This window comes from Corythoichthys intestinalis, chromosome 10 (assembly GCF_030265065.1).
Source record: "Corythoichthys intestinalis isolate RoL2023-P3 chromosome 10, ASM3026506v1, whole genome shotgun sequence".
Classification (NCBI taxonomy): domain Eukaryota; kingdom Metazoa; phylum Chordata; class Actinopteri; order Syngnathiformes; family Syngnathidae; genus Corythoichthys; species Corythoichthys intestinalis.
The window spans coordinates 50,241,948-50,262,056 of record NC_080404.1 but is presented as its reverse complement, the minus strand read 5'-3'; the positions used below and the strand labels follow the sequence as shown (position 1 = coordinate 50,262,056).

General features: G+C 37.5%; 1 protein-coding gene and 1 long non-coding RNA gene across 3 annotated transcripts in view; one reads left to right on the top strand and one right to left on the bottom strand.

Annotated features, from left to right (window-relative positions):
- Nucleotides 1-20,109, bottom strand: part of camkmt (calmodulin-lysine N-methyltransferase) — a 323,839-nt gene that overhangs the window by 125,628 nt on the left and 178,102 nt on the right. The gene's annotated exons all lie outside the window — the stretch shown is intronic.
- LOC130923386 (uncharacterized) lies at nt 18,400-19,096 on the top strand. Its single transcript, XR_009064695.1, has 2 exons — nt 18,400-18,724; nt 18,847-19,096. It is a non-coding gene; the product is annotated as an uncharacterized LOC130923386 (long non-coding RNA).

Below are 20,109 nucleotides of genomic sequence, written 5' to 3'. Positions count from 1 at the left end.
GCTTAAATGCTCTAAAATGCTAACTTTTTTTTTTTTTTTTTTTTTTTTTTTTTAATTCAACAATGATTTTTGATTTGATTGATTGGATTTCAGGTGTTAAAACAAAATAATCCACACAAAATTTAGTAATGGAATTAATAACAAAACATCTGAAAAGGAGTGAGAAGAAGCATAGCTTAGAAGGTCCCCACCTCTACACATTCAAAATTCAATGAATTTTATGCATAAGACGCACCTCCATATAATTCAAAACTATACATGCTGTACATGCATATCAATATCACAAAATAAATCCATAAAATAAATAAAAACTTCACAAACCATCATTGCACCGGTTCACACATGTACCAATGAATTATTGACTGTTTAAACACTCTTAAATTGATAAATACTTTGACATCCTTTTAACTCTACATTCAGAGCATTCCACATCCTTACTCCACAAAATGATATTCTGAAACCTCACATTGTAGTTCTGTTCCTAATCCTTTTGAAATGAAATGTCCTTCTTAGATTATAATGCACTTCTAAATTAAACAATTGTTAAATATTACTCGCCAATTTATTATTTTTTGCCTTGAACATAATTTGTACAGTTTGGTAATGCACCAAATCAGCAAATTTTAAAAATCTTTGAACCCCAAAAAAGGGAATGAGTATGGTCCACATAACCTTTCTTATTAATAAGACGTATTAGTAGTAATAGTTAGAGATTGCGATTAGGTTTTGTAATTATTTCCCCAGACTTCCACACAGTAAGTTAAATAAGGAAGAACTAAAGAACAATGCTCTTAACAAATTGCTCAAACGCATATTCCCACAAAAAAAATACCTGCTAAATATACCTAAGACTAAATTACGAATGCATTAAAAAACATATTTGCTCAAACAAAAAAACATACCTAATGTTGCTCTTAACAGGGAGCAGCTGGATTCATCAATGTTAAATGAGTTATGTCATATTCACTGTTGCCACCAAAGGGCAGTGTATGTGGCTAAATCAATAAAACTAAATGCAAGCACTTTCAAAACAAACACATCGCCACTCGAATTAAACGAATCGTCGAAGCAGCAAAATTTGATTTGAAGCTTTATTCTCATCGAGTTACTCGAGTTAATCGATTAATTGTTGCAGCACTAATACTGATTACTTCTCACACTAAATTACTTAATATGCATCTCAGAAGGATAAAACGAATAAAGCATCACTGGAAATAAATCAGCAACACAACAACAACAACAAAACTTTAACCAGAATACTAAAACAAATAAAAACTGGATACTTAAAGAGGCATGTAAATGATTAAAAATGTTTATTTTTAACAATTTCAAAGGTATTTACTATCCTTGTTAGCAAAATTAATTGTTCTTTTCAATATTATTGTTTATCAGATTATATTTTACATTTAATGTATTGAAAAGTTGTCTGGAAAGATCATTATGGTTAAGAAATAAAATATAAAATTTTGTAATCACTCTAATAAATTACCTTTTTGGGATAAAAACCATTCAAAAACAACAATTAAAATTTAAAATTAAAACATTTATAGATATTTAAACATGATCAGTGTAAAAAAACAAAACAAAAAACATGTTAAAAAATAAAAATAAGGGCTATCAAAATTATCACATTAACGGGCGGTAATTAATTTTCTTAATTAATCACGTTAGAATATTTGACGCATTTAACGCACATGCCCCGCTCAAACAGATTAAAATGACAGCACAGTGTCATGTCCATTTGTTACTTGTGTTTTTTGGCGTTTTGTCGCCCCCTGCTGGCGCTTGGGTGCGACTGATTTTATGGGTGTCAGCACCATGAGCATTGTGTAATTATTGACATCAACAATGGCGAACTATTAGTTTATTTTTTGTTTGAAAATTTTATGAATTTTATTCAAACGAAAACATTAAGAGGGGTTTTAATATAACATTTCTATAACTTGTACTAACATTTATCTTTTAAGAACTTCAAGTCTTTCTATCCATGGATCACTTTAGCAGAATGTTAATAATGTTAATGCAGTGCTTCTCAATTATTTTCTGTTACGCCCCCCCAAGGAAGACGTAAATGTTTCGCCCCCCCCCCAAACTCTCTGCCGCCACTATAAATAGTATCATTTGTCTATAAAATTACTATTATAAATACGCATCTGCCTAACATTGCGTCCTTTTTTTTCTAATAAAGAAAAAAAGTAACATAGATCAACTTATAATAAAGTATAACTTTATTAACATTGTTTTGTCTGTAACAGAGAAGACTTGAGGCGCATTAATTTGCCTTAATTAAAAAAAAAAAAATCCAAACTGTTAAAAACACTCAAGGTACATTTCTGACCATTTGATACAGAAAAATAAAATGTAATAAAATCAGTAAGTAATAACAAATTAAAATTGATTAGAAACATTCACTCATGAGGACAATATGCCAAAAAATTTGACCGAAAAAACATAACTGAATAAAAGAAATAAAGAGTGTCCTTGGACAGAAGGAGAGTTTTTATTTTTGCTGCTCACAGTATTTACTTCCTTTTGGTTTGGAGTTATTTTGCAGTGAGCATGCTAACAATGCTCACTGGTTTAATGATATAACACTGACAAAGCAGGACGATTGTTGGAAAATTTTCGGCACGTTTTCGCTGAAAAACAAGCGGGTTATCAATGAGATTGGGGTGTAATGTCTTTAAGTGGCGTCTTAATTGATATGGCTTCTGGCTGTCCGCTATAATTATTTTTAGACACAGTAAACAGTGGTCTTTCCTCAACACCCACTGTATTAAAAGTCAAAGCTAAAAGGCAAACGGCACGAAAAAAGCGCATTCTCGGCGGCAGAGGTAGAACCGTAGGTGAGGGCGGTCGTCGTGACGATCCCAAGCCGAAAATGGCACTTCTCGGGCGGTGAAGTGAGAACCGGACAAGACAGTGGGTCGCTGCGTGAGTGAGTCCGGTCGGAAAATGGCTTTCGAAAACGGCGGCGGCGCATTGCTCCTCATATCTGTTTTCTGTGTGCTGAGTGCTCTTCTTTAATTCAAAAATACTGCGCCCACTCTGAAACTGAGAGCGCCACTGCCACACAGTGAGTGGTTGTGCAAGTACACTTTATTCCAGTACGGCAAAAAAAAAAAAAAAAAGCATGTTCCCCGAGGTCACATGCGCCCCCCCCGGCATCGCTCTGCGCCCCCCCAGGGGGGCGCGCCCCACTATTTGAGAAGTACTGTGTTAATGCCATCTTGTTGATTTATTGTTATAATAAACATATACAGTACATATGTACAGTATGTTGAATGTATATATAAGTCTTGTGTCTTATCTTTCCATTCCAACAATTTACAGAAAAATATGGCATATTTTATAGATGGTTTGAATTGCGATTAATGACAATTAATTAATTTTTAAGCTGTGATTAACTCAATTAAAAATTTTAATCGTTTGACAGCCCTAAATAAAATTATTACTAAATGAAATTACTACATTAAATATTCTATGAAATTGTAACGACAACAACAAAAATTGAAATTGAAAACACAATATTTCCTTCTAAAATTTATCTTTTAGATGGAATACAATGGAAAAGACGCGGCGGGAGATGTTATCTCTAACGAGAGAAATTAGAGTAGACCATAAATTGTAGAGGGAACTACAGGCTGTTGAATAGAAAAATGAATATGATAGCGCGAGGACTAGGAGGAGAAAGGGGAGGGGGGGGGGGCTTGTCGAGGAAGACCACGCTATTGGATAGTGAAACATAGACAAGGAAGTGTCGCGGGCGAGATGGTGTCAAGATGAGGTTAAGTGTGCCGTGATGTTGCTTTGTGCACACACACCTTCATGTTGTACACTCCAACACACACACGGTGTCTCTCTTCAAACCCGATGTGTGTCTTGGGGCCGTGTGGCTCTCTGGCGCTGATCCGACTCCACATTAAGCGAGGCCTCAGATAATTCCTAAGCCTCCTCCATGGCCGATCCAATAAGGGATAAGGCTCTCGGCTGGCCATGATCAACTGACAATCTGTCCTCTCACACGGCTACTTTAGTTGGAGGCCGGGATTACCCCGGCCGGCCTCAGCGCGGGACACACACTTCACAAGACCACCATGTGAGTGTTATGTTGTGTGAAGATGTGTGTCAAGGGGTAAAATTGCAGCATTGAGTTCCGTTTGCTAGGTCAAATAATAAAGTGGTTGTTTAGGGATGGAGGAGTATAAAGTACGTGCATAGTATTCATTCGAAAACAATGTAAATTGAATATTCCAATCTCCTTTTTTTCCTTTTTTATTTCATGTTTTTTTTTTTTCAAACAATCCAGTCATCAGTAGTAATTTGAGGTTAAATGGGATGGTAGCACTTAACAATAATTATCCCTTAACCCGGGGGTCCCCAAACTACGGCCTGTGGGCCGGATACGGCCCGCCTCCACATTTGGTCCGGCCCCCTTAACAATACCAGAGAGCATTTTTTTTGTTTTTGTTTCCAATAGTGTTATTTATTTCCTGGCCTTTTTCTGTGAAGAACTCAGAGAGGGTTATTTGGTTATTATCTACTTAATTAATAGTGTTATTATTAATTATTATTATTAATATTATATTATTATTTTTATTAGGGCCCGAGCACCAACAGGTGCAAAGGCCCTACTGTTCTGCAAAGGATTATTATTATTCTTTTTTCATAGCAAATGAAAATGGCCAATTTGGAGGTCTTAACATGCCCAAAATTTGCACAGACATGCGGATTCACGAAAATTTAGATAATTTGGCAACGTTGTGAAAAAAATGTCAAAAAATGGCTCACTGGCGCCCCCTGGAATTTTTAAAAAAGGCCTCTCCAATTAGGTTTTTTCAACGTAGAGCGATAACATTTGGGGAGTCGATACCTTGTGCATAAATGCTTCAAAAAGTCTCTTGCACCCATATTCCAAACCCAACAGGAAATTGTGTATTTTGGATTGAATGTTGAAAAACATGCCATTTTTGTCGAAAACCAGGGCGCACATTTGAGACCATTGCGCCGAGGCAGTTAGTTGGATCCTCCTCAAAATTGGTGAGACTCTTCATGAGACATATGAGATGTTAAGTCATCAAAATGGTGAGTTTTCATTCACAGCCTGATCTGGGCGGAGTACCAAAGTCGGGCTTATTTGGGGATTAGGGTTAGGGTTTAGGGTTAGGGCTTCTTTCAGGGCAAATGAAAATGGCCAATTTGTAGTTCTGAACATGCTCGAAATATATCAAAACATATCAAAATGGTGAGTTTTCATTCACGGACCTGACCTGTGTGGGGCGGGGGTTTTTTTGTGTTAGGGTTAGGGTTTAGGGTTAGGGCTTAGGGTTCAAACTCTCCTACTTCTTTTGTGGGACAAAAAAATACTATGTACTTTTCAATGAAATATATTAGGGATAAAACTACTTCTTCTGTGGGAGAAAAAAATACTATGTACTTTTCAAAGAAATATATAAGGGATTCATCTGATGACAGCAGTGAAGCACTGCTTTGACTCATTCAGGCTGTTGCTCTACACAAAAAAAGATAAAATGTATTTTTGATCGTGCCAAAGTCCATGGGGTGCCAATGTCGGACATGTTTTTGAGAAAACACCAAATTCAGAAAATGACTAATAACTCCCCCATACAATGTTCAATCCTTTTCATATTTGGCATGTACGTAATGTATCCCAGCCTCGACTTCATTGAAATATCACCCATTAGGCCTGGCGCCCTCTCCTGGGCACAGGAAATGGCCTTTTTTACGAGACCGACTCCTCTTGGAAGGGAAAAAAATCTAATGACCCCCCCAAAAAATCACCGAAAAGAAATAGGAGAAATCGACACGGGACTTCCGAGGGCCCGTTGAGTCCTGCTTGCAGGGCTAGTTTTATTTACTTTTGTTCCGTGAAGAATCCAGAAAGGGTTATTTGATTGTGGCTTTCTGAAAAAGACAAAATTTTTACATTTAGGCACTCCTGCCATCGTCACACTTTTTCTGTTACAAACTGATCCAGGCCCCTCATCAGAGAAGGGAAAAGTTTGGGGACCCCTGCCTTAACCCTTTATTGCCATATGTATCACATTTGATACACCTAAAATTTCATGATTTTGAGACTAATTCAGAATTTTGACATTTCTTTTTGAGAGAGAAAAAAAAAATGATGGATGCAAGTCAACACATGCATCTGCAGGTTCCATGAGAAAAAACAAACAGGATTTAGCAAGGGTTATAGATATCAGAGCGCTTATTACTTATATTCATTTTGACTTTTCTTTTTACAAATTTGAAAAAAGGGTTTCATTAGGACCTTATTTCTTAAATTTTGGAATTCTCTGATAATTGCTTCATGTTGCAGGTATTTAAGGGTTGATTACGATTAGTTAACACATTTTTAGACAATAATTAATGTGTAAGTAACATTATAATAATTCATATAATCCCTTATCTAGCATGAATTAATGTATAAATTAACATGAGTTAATGCAGTAACTAATGGTAAGGGCCAAAGTGCATTTTTTGCATGTAACTGTTAAAGATATCACCTCGAATGATGTTTGTTTTCAATAAAATATGTACAAGTCTTTGGTTGTGATTGCTTCAGCGTTAATCATTTGAACTATTATTGGTTCAATTTATCTGCTACCCAAGGGTTACATATGGTCAACTTTACAATCAGGGTCCAAAAAACATTCAGTAATGGTTACCGTAATTTTCGGACTGTAAGTGAATTTTGTTTTTACTATTTAAGCATAATGCTAATGTTGAAACTGCATCATGTCTATCTTAATTGCTAGGAATAAAACGCCATTTCTGTTTTTAAAATGATAACTTAAGCCTAATACTATGCTGCTGAGCTTTAAAGTGCGTACGACAGAATAAAAAAGTCTTAAATAGCATTATCATGTGAATTAGGATCATATTTTGAGACAATTCGACTAGATACAACAATTTTACAAAGTGCAGATGACGAGAAATTAGTTTTTTAATCTGCCGTTTAGCCACGCCTACCATTATAGGTCTCTAGCGTCCCCAACAGGAGGATGACGTCGGCATAGTCATGGTTTCATCTGATTTAGAATTAAGCCCATTGAAAGGGAATTATTCAGAATGAGGAAAATGCAACGAAGAGAGCAGAAAAATGTCATCGTTTCAGTCTCTCTACTCCAGTATGTTTATAGGATATTCTTTTTATCGAAGTAGTTTCCCCCACTTGCTAAATAAATGGTATGGTCCTGACCAATAACAAACAGTCTTGTGTTAAATGGAATATGAAATAATAAAAATGGATTTATTCATTTATTATTTATTATTATTACTCCATAATGGTCAAAAATGTCGACTTCACCTTTAATGTCGCACCCCCCGAACGATATTTTATGCCACCGTAATTAGTCAGGCTTTTGTTATTTCCCTGCTCCGGCTTCAGAGAATGTAAACAAACCAAGGGGCGTGGCAGCTAGCCGACATACTAACCCGAACCGAGTGACGTCTCAGTCTTTTTTCACTCAAAAAGTGAAAAATCACACAAATCAAGCCCAGTTTGAGGTATTGCTATTGTCGAGTTCAAAACCTGCTCGGATTTCTAGCCATCAGCTACCTTGCTGTCCGCGACAATGTGGACCCTAGCACGTCTACTGTACATCATTTGATCAGACTCGTCAAGAGTCAATATTCACAAAAGTTTCCTTTCCATTTTATTCCAACTTCTTGTCAAGGGCAGCAAGGTGGCTGACGGCTAGAAATCTGAGCAGTTCTTGAACGCGACACGAGCAGCTAACCTAAACGTCATCCTCAAACGAAACACCCGTCGGTTCAAAATAAGTCGATGGACCATTTTGTTTGCCTTTGTGAAAACACAGAGAAACAGGCAACCTTTTTGAGAAAAGCTCCAAAGTGAGAAAGCCCCCAATTACCTTGTTGCTGAACTTGTTGCTAAATCCAAAGTCCCTAGTGTCAGCGAGCTGCTCGGCCCTGATACGGTTAAAGACATTGCTAAAGTCCGACTGTCTGATAATTCTGAGCTTTTCAAGCCTAACTGCAATAAAAATAAATAAATAAATAAATAAAATTCAAACAGAGACTGAGAGCTGTTGATGCAGATTCCTGCTAGGATATCAGCTTTGGGCTCATCTAAACTGGCTCAAGTTTCACAATGAGTAAGTATAAATTTTGCGAAACTTTTATAAATAAATATACTCAACAAAAAGTATTTTTGGAACATATATGGTTTGTGGTGCCGTGAGATTTTTTCCAATGTAAAGCCGTGCCGTGACTCAAAAAAAGGTTGAAAAACACTGAGAGAGGACTAGCCAAAAAAAAAAAAAGAATTGGAATAAAGCCTTTAAATTGGGGAAAAACTGTCGAAAACCTGGTTTAAAACGCCACTTTGCCTGATTTAGTCAGCTTCCAAAAATAGGGCCCTTAACCTTAACCCCTTAGACTGACTCACCAAACCCCTCAGGTTCGATCGAACCCAGGTTAAGAGCCGCTGGACTAGATGGATGTTTGAACACAAATTAATGAATGAATGAATTTTATTGTCATTGTCATCATCATCATAATCATTGACAGTTTCAGAGTGTGGAATTTGCCCGAAAGAAAGACGATGACAGACAAAGGAAAGACGGGAAAAAGCAAATGCTTATCGATACCCGTCCCCCAACAGCCCGTGACGCACAGTCAAGCATGTTTGTGTTACAGTCCAGTTATTATCAGGTTTTTTTTTTCACATATCATTCAAAAGTCATTGATTGCCATGGAATTTCACATATTGTCAATTTGAGTGGGTTCATTGTATCAATTGATGTCCAGTTTAGCTTATTTCTATATTTCTTAAACGTCTCCTCGCCCTGTCCTTGGGAGATAAAATACTCATACAGGGCTGTTTACTTTTTGCAAGCGTCTTGGTCATCCAAGGTTTGTTTTGCATTCTTTGTCTCGTGGGTTTGCATTGTAAACATCATTCCAGTCTTGAGTTTAGAGATCTTTTTTCATGTTTTCAATGTTTTGATCAGTTCTGATTCTTTTGTACACTGTCTTTGTCGGATTTACGCAGTGGTTGCGTTGAGTGTAGTTTGTGAAGATAGGCAGATGGTCGGTGATATCACAGCAATGTTGTATCCGTGCAAATTAAAGTCAGTTTCTTTGTTTTCATTAGATTTGTTTCAGCTTACCGTCCACATCCATGGAATTGTAGTACTGTTCCGCTGTGTAGTACTTACAGTTGTTCGACATGTTTTTGTCATGGTACTCATCAATCTGGTCATCCAAAAGGCGGTAACAGGTGTCATCATTAATTTTCAAATGAGGTCAGCTCTTCCAGGCTTCTCACGACTCTTATCTTCATGTCTTGCGACTTGACAAGGATTTTGCAATCAGAGACCCAGGTGCTGGCAATTTTCCCCCCTTTTTTGAGCTGACGTGCTTTTCTCGCTATGTGGGCATTTCGGCGGGTCAGTTGTCATTCAGAGCTAGCGGCCTCGGCATATGATCTGGGCGTCAGTTGTAATCCAGAGATGATGAGATCATTTGCGCGTCTTCCTTGGTCAAGATCATCAGCCAGAATTTCCAGCCTTTTGATGCGAGCCTCCTTCTCCTCAACCATTTGCTTGAGCTTCTCGTTTTCAGCGCGCATCAGCTGTAATTCTTTCATGACTTCCCGATTCTGAAATCGTTTCATGTCGAGTGTTTTGCTGTTAAAATGCGACTGAAGACATAATGTCGGACGAGACTCCGGCGTTGTAAAGTCGAAATTGCGTAAGTCAAGTACGTCATAACCCGGGGACTACCTGCATTATGTATTACTGATGAATCTGTAGCAGAAATACGAAGGTTTATTTTCAAAAATTGTGACACTCAAAGTTCCTCCAATTCTAGAGTCCTAGCAGTCCTATCCCAGTGCGATAACTTCAGCAAAATAGACAAAATTGGATAAACTGGTCAGGTTTGTAGTATCTTTTGTTTGAGTAGCTGTTGCCATACCCTTCAGGTACCTCTCGGCATGCATGTATGTGCTTTTAATGCCTATTAGGCACAGGACACTATTAATAAAAGCAACAATGGGAGCAATTATGAGCCAGTGGCGTGAACAGGCAGCCGAGATAGCCTCGTCGCCTTTCACCGAGAGGAGCAGGCAGCGGGGGTGATAAGCATCGACATTGTGGCCGACAAAGTCTGCCCGGGAGACGCCGCTGATCCCTTTTTCCATTGGAATAGGCTCATTTCGACGTGCGCTCGCTGCACACTCTTGGAGGACTGTGCAGGGCTTCGATAAGCGTGGCCACTCTCTCTCTCTCTGAGTAAACAGCGTTTTGGATTAGGCAGAGTATAATGAGAGCAGGGGGCTATCTGCCCACCACGCCTGCATTGTGGCACCCCAAACCGCAACACCCTCCCCCAACCAGTTCCTCTCTGAGGGGGCCGGTAGCAATCTTTACTCCGCTATTTCTCCCCCACTTCTGATAGCTTACTTATCGGCAGCAAAATGCCAGCTTGGGCCGACTGGCCTGTCTGACTGCCCCTGCAGTGGCAGTCTCACTTGCCACACACCTGTCTCTCCATTCGTCAAGAGCGCAGCAAGACAAAAAACAAAAAAGATGCATGAGTGTGCATTCCCTTTATCCATCCACTGCAGCTTGTCATCATGTCTGTCTGGACACTATTTTTTTTTTCTAACGATGCAGTGGTGCTGCAGTATCAAGAATGGGGTGATTCTCCAGCTAGTCATATCTTACTGTCTTTTTTATAATATTTTTTACCTGTACGCAGTGTTAAAGTTATCAGCTCTATTGATTAAATTTGACAAATTAAAGTAGTGCTGTACGGAGCCTCTAAAGGGAAATCAACAGAAATAAAATACATTTAAGCAATCTGGTGCACACCAGAATTTTTTTAGTGCGCATACATTAGAATTATATAGCATTTAAGGTGGCGGACTTTTGCAAGTTAGCCACTTTTTGTAAAAATTAGCATTATATAGCATAAGCTAGCAGAATTTTGCTATGCAAGTTAGCCAAATGTCGTAAACATTAGCATTATATAGCATTTAGGTTAGCAGACTTTTGCAATTCAAGTTAGCCAATTGTTGTCAACATTAGCATTACATAGCATTGAGGCTAGCTGACTTTTGCTATGCAAGTTAGCCAATTGTAACAATGAAACAATTGGCTGGTAAACATTAGCATTATATAGCATTTAAGCTAGCAGACTTTTGTTATGCAAGTTAGCCAATTGTTATATTGTGTTGATAGCAAAAGTCCGCTAACCTAAATACTATATAATGCTAATGTTTACCAGATTTTTTTTCTAATGTGCACCAGACCCGATCTGGAAACATTAGCATTATATAGCATTTAAGCTAGCAGACTTTTACTATGCAAGTTAGACAATTGTTGTCAACATCAGCATTATATAGCATTTAAGCTAGCGGACTTTTGCTATGCAAGTTAGCCAATTGTTGTTAACATCAGCATTATATAGCATTTAGGATAGCGGACTTTTGCTATGCAAGTTAGCCAATTGTTGTTAACATCAGCATTATATAGCATTTAGGTTAGCAGACTTTTGCTATGCAAGTTAGCCAATTGTTGTAAACATTAGTATTATATAGCATTTAGGTTAGCAGACTTTTGCTATGCAAGTTAGACAATTGTTGTCAACATTAGCATTATATAGCATTGAAGCTGGCTGACTTTTGCTATGCAAGTTAGCCAGTTGTAACAATGAAACAATTGGCTGTTAAACATGAGAATTATATCGCATTTAAGCTAGCAGACTTTTGTTATGCAAGTTAGCCAATTGTTATATTGTTGTGATAGCAAAAGTCCACTAACCTAAATACTATATAATGCTAATGTTTACCAGATTGTTTCTAATGTGCACCAGACGCTATCTGGAAACATTAATATTATATAACATTTAAGCTAGCGGACTTTTACTGTGCAAGTTAGACAATTGTTGTCAACATCAGCATTATATAGCATTTAAGCTAGCGGACTTTTGCTATGCAAGTGTCATTACCCGATCGTGACGGGTGCATGGATTGTGACGGTTGCTACTGCGCACGCCCAGATCGACGCCATTTTCTCCCGAGCGATGACGGGAGATATAGACATATATGTGAGAGACTCAATGATCGAAATACATTTAAAATATATATTTTTTAAATCGGTAGGGCATTTGAGGTACACCCTGATCCAAGCAATGCATGTGTACACAAAAAGAAAACCTTAAGACTTTATTTAACCATGAATAAATCTTAGGCAGGCCTCGATTGGTTCTGCGCATGCGCGTAGTGCACCGCCCCCCACTTGAGCCACGATGCCTCAAGAGTGATTTATGTGGTAGATTCTGACATATAAAAAAATATGAATCAACCTAAAGACAAATCGAAGAATAGTGAATTTTTATGTCTGAATCTCTTGCGTTTATAAGCGTAAAGCCTTTGAAGGAAGTGACGTAGTGCAGTCACGTGAGAGACGGTCGCGATCGGGTAGCTATCTGCGCATGCGCGTTAAAGTTCTTCGTTAGTTTTTATTAATCGCGAATTTTAGTGCATACTGCCATCTACTGTATACAAATGTACATCATCTACAGTTTGCCTCCACCCTTATCTCTGTATCAATATAGTAATAATAATTCTTTTAAAAAAAATTGAAAAAGTGCTTTCCTTACATACTTAAATGTCTTCCCCTCCCCTCACCCCCAGTAACCCCTTCAGAGACCATTCACGCTGGTTAAATTTAAAAGAAAAACTTTAAACCTTACGGACTTTGTTATAACATACGTTTCTCAATGGTATTACAAATAGAAATTGTTATTGTAATAATGTACGAAGGCTTCAGAGTCCTAGATTTGTATGGTGAGTATAGTTTAGTCCTTAATAGTAACAATTAAAAAGAGCCTCTATTTTGACTTTTTTATATTTGGTATATATACAAAATTTTGTTAAAGCCCATGTTATGATTTAATTCTGCAGCTAAATCCAACAATAAAATGTTTTTGTTTTGTATATATTTTGGTATATTTGTAGTTTCATGTAATTTGCTGTGATTATAAAAAACAAAACATTATCACTGTCAAATTTATTGTTGTAATATTTTGACCATTTTATAAGGATTCAAGGATTTTTATTGTCTCATCAGTTCACATTTACATGTTAATGGTGAGAAATTAGAACTCAGGTCCAGTTTTAAAAGCCAATATAAATGCAGAGTGAGTATAAAAGAGCAAAATTGTAAGGTGCATACAAAAATAACAAGCAAGAAAGACAAAACACGCTGGATAGAAGTATAAAAATATGTAACTACTAAAACAATTTAGCAGTTGGCTGACTTGGGCTTGTTAGGGGCTAAGATGTGCGTGAGGTATATAGACATGATCATAGTAGTCCAGTAATATTGGGGGTCTACGGAGCATGGCAAGAGTTCAACAGTCTGACAGCTTTGGGGATAACAACAGAAAATTTATGATAACACTGAAAACTATGTGGCAGTCATTCTATAGTCCAAAATACATAATACAAACCTACAAATGCATAAATATAATTAGAAATACTCTTGAGGATAAACAGTAGAGAAGGTGAATAAACAAATAAAAGCTGTAAGGTGACATTTATTGCTGTATTAAATTTAGGAAAAAAATAAAGTTTCATAGGAAAGCATCCAATGATTATGCCGTAGATTGAAGAAAACAAAATGCCTTAAGCTGAAACAGTTTTAATGTGCATGTGTAGAACAAACTCAAACAAAAACATTAAAGTTTAATGCATTGGGCAGCAGGAACAACTGCAGTATCCTGTAGGTGTTTCCTCCTCGCAGTAAAACGCCGTTACTTTACCCCTTTTCTCCTCTCCGACAAATCCTATAAAAGAACATAAAAACACTGAGAAATACCGTTTCCAAGCACTGTGGCTTTTCCACCATGTCTATGCTATGTTGAGATATTAAGTGTCTCTAATGACACCAAGATAAGCTTACACAGTGCAACTCAACTCGTGGGGATTGTTTGAACTGCTCCCCATACCCATGGCAGATCTCAATGGTGTACATGTTGTAATACTCTCTCCTGAATTCTGCACAGAACCTGCTCCATGTCCAGACACCTGTGGGATTAAAAAAAAAAAAATCACATTTACATATATAGCTTGTAGACAAATGTGACAACAGCACAAAAAAAGTACATGTCATTGCATTTTACTGAAGTACTAACTGTTAAGCCATTTCATTTTTTTTTTTTTTTCTGTTAAGCCATTTAAAATGTGCCCGTCTTCTGAAGGAGTCTGGAGAACCAAGGTCTCCGATTCTGGAGCACACAAGAGCCAAAGTGCATATAGCACAGTCACCTTCCCGAAGGACAACTTTTTCATGTATGTTGGCAGTCAATACTTCTGGCAACTGTAAAATATAGGTGAGCCGACAATGAAAAAGTATCAAATTTATTCAAAAACAAATGTTTAAAATGTAATTGGCTTCTCATGACAATTACTAAACTCCCTGTGCAATACTGCCTCATTGGGCCCTGCCTCTGATTATAATTACTAGTATAGCAGTTATGTCCTCAATTTAGATCAAAGGAAATTATGTCCGGGATTAGGCAGCTGTCAGTGTCATCCTCAACCTTTCAAAGAAAACATAATTTACACATGACATGCAGGTGAACGTTATTAGCAGGTAAGCCATCAATTGCAGTGATGACCATTCCCCTTATCAACATTGATTGATTATCTTGTAGTTTTCTTTTACCTGTCTGATTAAAGTTTAGTAAGATATAGAGGGGGTTGCCTTTGGAACGCTGAAGACAGTCTGTAGAGTTCCCTGAAGAAGAGGGGTCGCTTTCTCTGTCCAGAAGGCAAATCTGTGCCCATGCCTTTAAAAAGAAATGCAAATAAATCCATGCCCAATACCTCCCAATGTTTTTTTGACCAAAGTGTCACAAAATTAAAAACAGACCACCAAAAAGGCTTTAAAAATGTGACAATGTTTGATAATTTCTCAGAAATTAAAAATACAAATTTATTTTCAATATTTCAACAATTCTGAAAAGCAGGATGGTCTAACACTGTAATGTCTGTTGAGAAGTGAAAACAATCCATTTGTGCTTCAATATAAATCATTACTTTAGATGAAATAAATTTCATGTAACACTTCTGATTTAACTTAGTTGCTTAATTAAGGCATTTACCCATTCATTGATGTCCTGAATCATTGTTGGCCAATAGAAGCTAGAAATGGCTCTGTTGCGGGTGCCCTCGACGTCGCTCTCGTTCCCAGTACCAGAGTTATTGTGACACTCCATGAAGATAGTCCGCTTCCCCTTTGACTTGATGTCCAGGCGCATATATTTTATTGGGGGTGGGGGTTATCTGTTGGACAAAAATTAAAAAAGCATAGAGAATCTTAAAATGCAGCGGATTAAAATGACCACCACTTGAAAGAGATTAATAATAATAATTAAAAAATAAATAAAACTCAGCTCTGGACCTTCTCCCACCTGAGATTCACAACAGTTTCTCTTATTTTTATTTTAACATTTCATATCTCATTTTCTACTTAAAAAACAAAAATAGAAAAAGTGCCTCTTTTTTTAATTATTTAAATATCTTTATAAATAGCTTATGGAGCTGCGTTTTTAAAAGGCCAAAAATAGTCACTTGGCCTATAAAGGATTTTTAAAAAAAACGTAGAGGCTCATATATCCATGACCCTCTTTTCAGACTTACAACACAAATTGCTAGTATAACATCAGTTTTACTTACCTTTAACAATGAAATCACGCACCATTTGTCGAACCTTAAGGCGCCCCACTTGAGTAGTTGGAAGCGTTCCGTCGACCAGGTACGTTAGATGCTAGGTATCCACATTCATCTTCTCGGATCACTCGAAGTATCTATTTAGACAAATTCAAGCATTTCATGCCACTCTAAGAATCAAACTAACCACACAAGTTCGATGTATACAGTCCACTACTCGAGTCAAAGTTCGCAGGAACCTTTCAAAGATCGTGGCGTACACACACGCATAAAAAACCCTCAATGTCCGAGCCTAACGCATAAATCTATATCTCCCGTCATCCCTCGGGAGAAAATGGCGTCGATCTGCGCGTGCGCAGTAGCAAACCGTCACAATCGATGCACCCGTCACGATCGGGTAATGACAGCAAGTTAGCCAATTGTTGCAAACATTAGCATTATATAGCATTTAGGTTAGCAGACTTTTGCTGTGCAAGTTAGCCAATCGCAACAATGTAACAATTGGCTAACTTGCACGGCAGACTTTTGCTATGCAAGTTAGCCAATCAAAAAAGTATTTAACAATTGGCTAACTTGCATAGCAAATGTCTGCTAGCTTAAATGCTATATATTTCTAATGTTTACCAGATTTTTTCTAATGTGCACCACACGCTATCTGGTAAACATTAGCATTATATAAGATTCAAGCTAGCAGACTTTTACTATGCAAGCTAGACGATTGTTGTCAACATTAGCACTATATAGCATTTAAGCTAGCGGACTTTTGCTATGCGAGTTAGCCAATGGCGTACAGCACGCATGCTAATTTTAGACTGTGATGTCGCATCGTAAAGCGGAAGTAAAGCGAAAGTGGGACATTACCAGTGTTGTTAATAACGGCGTTACAATATAACGGCGTTACTAACGGCGTTATTTTTTTCAGTAGTGGGTAATCTAATTAATTACTTTTCTCATCTTGGCAACGCCGTTACCGTTACTGAGGACGGAAAGGCATGCGTTACTATGCGTTACTATATTGGTCGAAAAGTCTGAGGGAGACGGACTCACCGAGACGACAGAGCAGAGCAGGCAAGAAAGTTGTGACGCCGAGCAAACGCGATGCTAGGTAGCTCCAATAATACATGTTGTAGCCGATAGCCGCCAAACTACGCCCGCATGTTATAGTAGATATGGTAGACATGGTAGATAACACTTGTACTGTATATAGATATAACTAGATGCAAAATGACAGACATGGCACTAAATGCGTTAGTAGATAGCCGCCATCTTAAAGCAGTAGGCTTTTTAGGAGCGCTCTGTTGTAGAGAACCTTCCTAGCGAACCTAAGTAACTTTTTATCTAAAATACGTCTAAATCGGCAAAATCTTGACTTGAATCTATCTTTAAATGATGAAACGGTTTTAAAACTTTCATATGTCAAAAGTAGAGAGAAGGGAACTAATGCAATAATGGGAGCAATTTTAACAACTTTTAACAGTTGATTCAGGGTAAAGGATTGGGCTCGGGCCAATTGTACCAAAAACCTCCATAAAAAACTTCACATAGTGTGGCCAATGTTGTGTTTTTTTTTTGTTTTGTTTTTTTTTTTTTTTGAGGGGAAAAAAAAAGTAATTATCACCAATTACTTTGCCAAGTAACTAATTACTCTTACATTCAGGTAATTGAGTTACTAACGCAATTACTTTTTGGGAGAAGTAATTTGTAACTATAATTAATTACTTTTTTTCAGTAAGATTAACAACACTGGACATTACAGACCCGCCCTCGCAAGAAACCATGTTAATTCTGCTACTTTACTACGGTAATCTTTCAAAAACGAACATGCCGGTCACACTTTTTTTGGGGAACTTGTAGAAACGACTCTAGACATTACGACATATGAAGGATGTTTTCTTCATACGTTTCCCGAAACCAAAAACTCAGAGGAAAAAATGTGAAGAATGAATCAACTTGCGCGGACATTTAACGCCAGCTCGGTTAATCCATTCACATTTCGTATGCAGTAAACATTTTGTTGGGTTGGCATGGTCTTTCAGAGGACAAAGAGGTAAGCCATTTTGATATTTTTAACTTATTTTTTAGTGTGACGTTGTGCCATGCTGCTTCTGTCTGACAATGAATGACCTGAAAAGAATTAAAATGGTATCTGACTGCCACTGTTACCTTTTCTGTTGTAAAAAAAAACAACTTTAGTAAGGAGGAAGTGTAAATAAATTATAGAATTAAGATTTGCTATCAATGAAAAAATTGAAAGTGCTTGTTGGCTGTCACTGAGTAGCATACGCAAAACTAACAATATAAATTACCCCTAAGAGCGGTCAGAGACGTAGGACAACCAGAGGATATGATATATGTAAGAAAGACAGGGCTGGTGGTAAAGGATAGCTTGTTGAAACAGGAGAATGTCATTGTCAGTCGCGTAAGAAAAAGGCGTCGATAAAAAAAGCTAAGGCTATGCTTAAGTCGGCTCGTTTTTTTGGGCTTTTTCAGCCCTCGACACTCAAGCCATCTCTTTAACTGAACATTTTTATGTTCTTCCACATCTTTGTCAGTAAATTTGGCACCCGGGACATCATTTTCAGATGTCCTTCATACATCCTTCATACATGATTTCCATTCATTTACTATAGGGAATGGGACGTACTACGTCATTGTTTGGACCCGCCTCCATGCTGGCAATATAATTCACTTCCGGGCCGGCAGAGTCAATGCGGATTGTAACGTGTGATAGTGCTAAGCTAACTCTTTCGGTGTTTTAGAAAGAAAATATGGGTGCTTTATTGTTGCGTTACCGGGTGCAACAGCGTCTCCTACGACAAAAAAGGGGTGAGGAAAAATGGACTCACTTTTCACCGTTTTCCTGCATGGAGGACCAAATATCAGATCACGAAGGTACGACGGATGGCTGGATTGCAGCGGTTCGTCGGAAAAGCATTTCTTATGATCATATTTCTGCTGGAATGAGAGTGTGTTCCTGTCATCTCTACTCTTGTAAGTTGAACGATTTATCCACTTTTGGTTTCAATACGTTTTTGTTTTTTTACACCGTTGTGTAAATCTGCCTCGGTAGCAATGCTCGCCTACTACGACTCCCCTACCTGTTGTGTTCCTAGGTAAACCTGCTGACAACACATCCCGATTGGTCACCATCTCTCTTCTTGGATTATTTGACAAAGAAAATTTGTTCAATGGAGTGGTTCCATTTGTCCTGTGTCGGACTCAAACAAGCCCCTGCAGCAGACGCCATCTGGGTCTGCCCTTCTCGTCGATGAACTGCGGGCTTTTAACTTGTGAAAATGCAAGAACTTTAATGCACATATTTATTCTGCCTGGCTATTTAACTATGGCCAGTGACGTTTTTTTTTTTTTTTTTAACCACTTTGACAAAGACACCTTTCATTGTAATGTTGAATTTATATATTCTATTATTATTTTTAAATTATAATATTCTTATTTGCACTTATGTAGACTTCAGACTGTCAATTCAAATAGTGTTGGAAAAGTTGCAATACCTAAAATAGAAATGCAAGAACTGTAAAGTACATATTTATACACCTTTATTTACCTAAGGCCACTGGATGTTTTTTAACTGCTTTGAAAAATACAGGTTTTGTTGTGATCTTGTATTTATATAGTATATAGCTTTTTATAATGTATTATGTATTATAATATTTGCTGCCCCCTGCCAGAGTGTGGGCCATTTTGTACTAAAAGGATTTTAAACTGTCAGTTCAAATACTGTGCTGGAGACTAGTACTTGCAATACTTAAAATGGAAATGCAAGAACTTTAAAGCACATATTTATCCTGTCTGGCAATTTACCCAAGGCCAGTAAATAGTGTTTTAAACTGCTTTGACAAAGACACGTTTATTGTGATCTTGTATTTGTGTATTACTTATAATTATATAATATTTGCTGCCACCGTCAGAGGGTGGGCCTTGTTTGCACTAATTTAAAGATTTTAAACTGTCAATTCAAATATCGTATTGGAGAAATTGCATTACTTGAAATAAATCTATTGCAACTTATCAGTCCCAGTTCTTGTCTACATCACTGTCCAAAAATTGTCAATGCATATTCCAAATAGAATAACAAAATTAAGTCACCTGACTTTGTAATTATTACACCTGTTTATTATGAAGACCTGAAGTAAACAACAAGCAGTTACAGTTTGTCAAGAAGTTGTTCAAGTCATGTTTTGGTATTCATATTTTATTGACTTTTCATAACACTTGGGATCGTGTTTGTAAGAGCAGAGCAAACTGAAGTTTCAGCGTGCACTCTTCGCCTTTCCAACCTCTCATAACGCTCCGATGTGGTGCGCTTGACCTCAGAATAACCCAAGAAGAGATATGGTGACCAATCGGGATGTGTT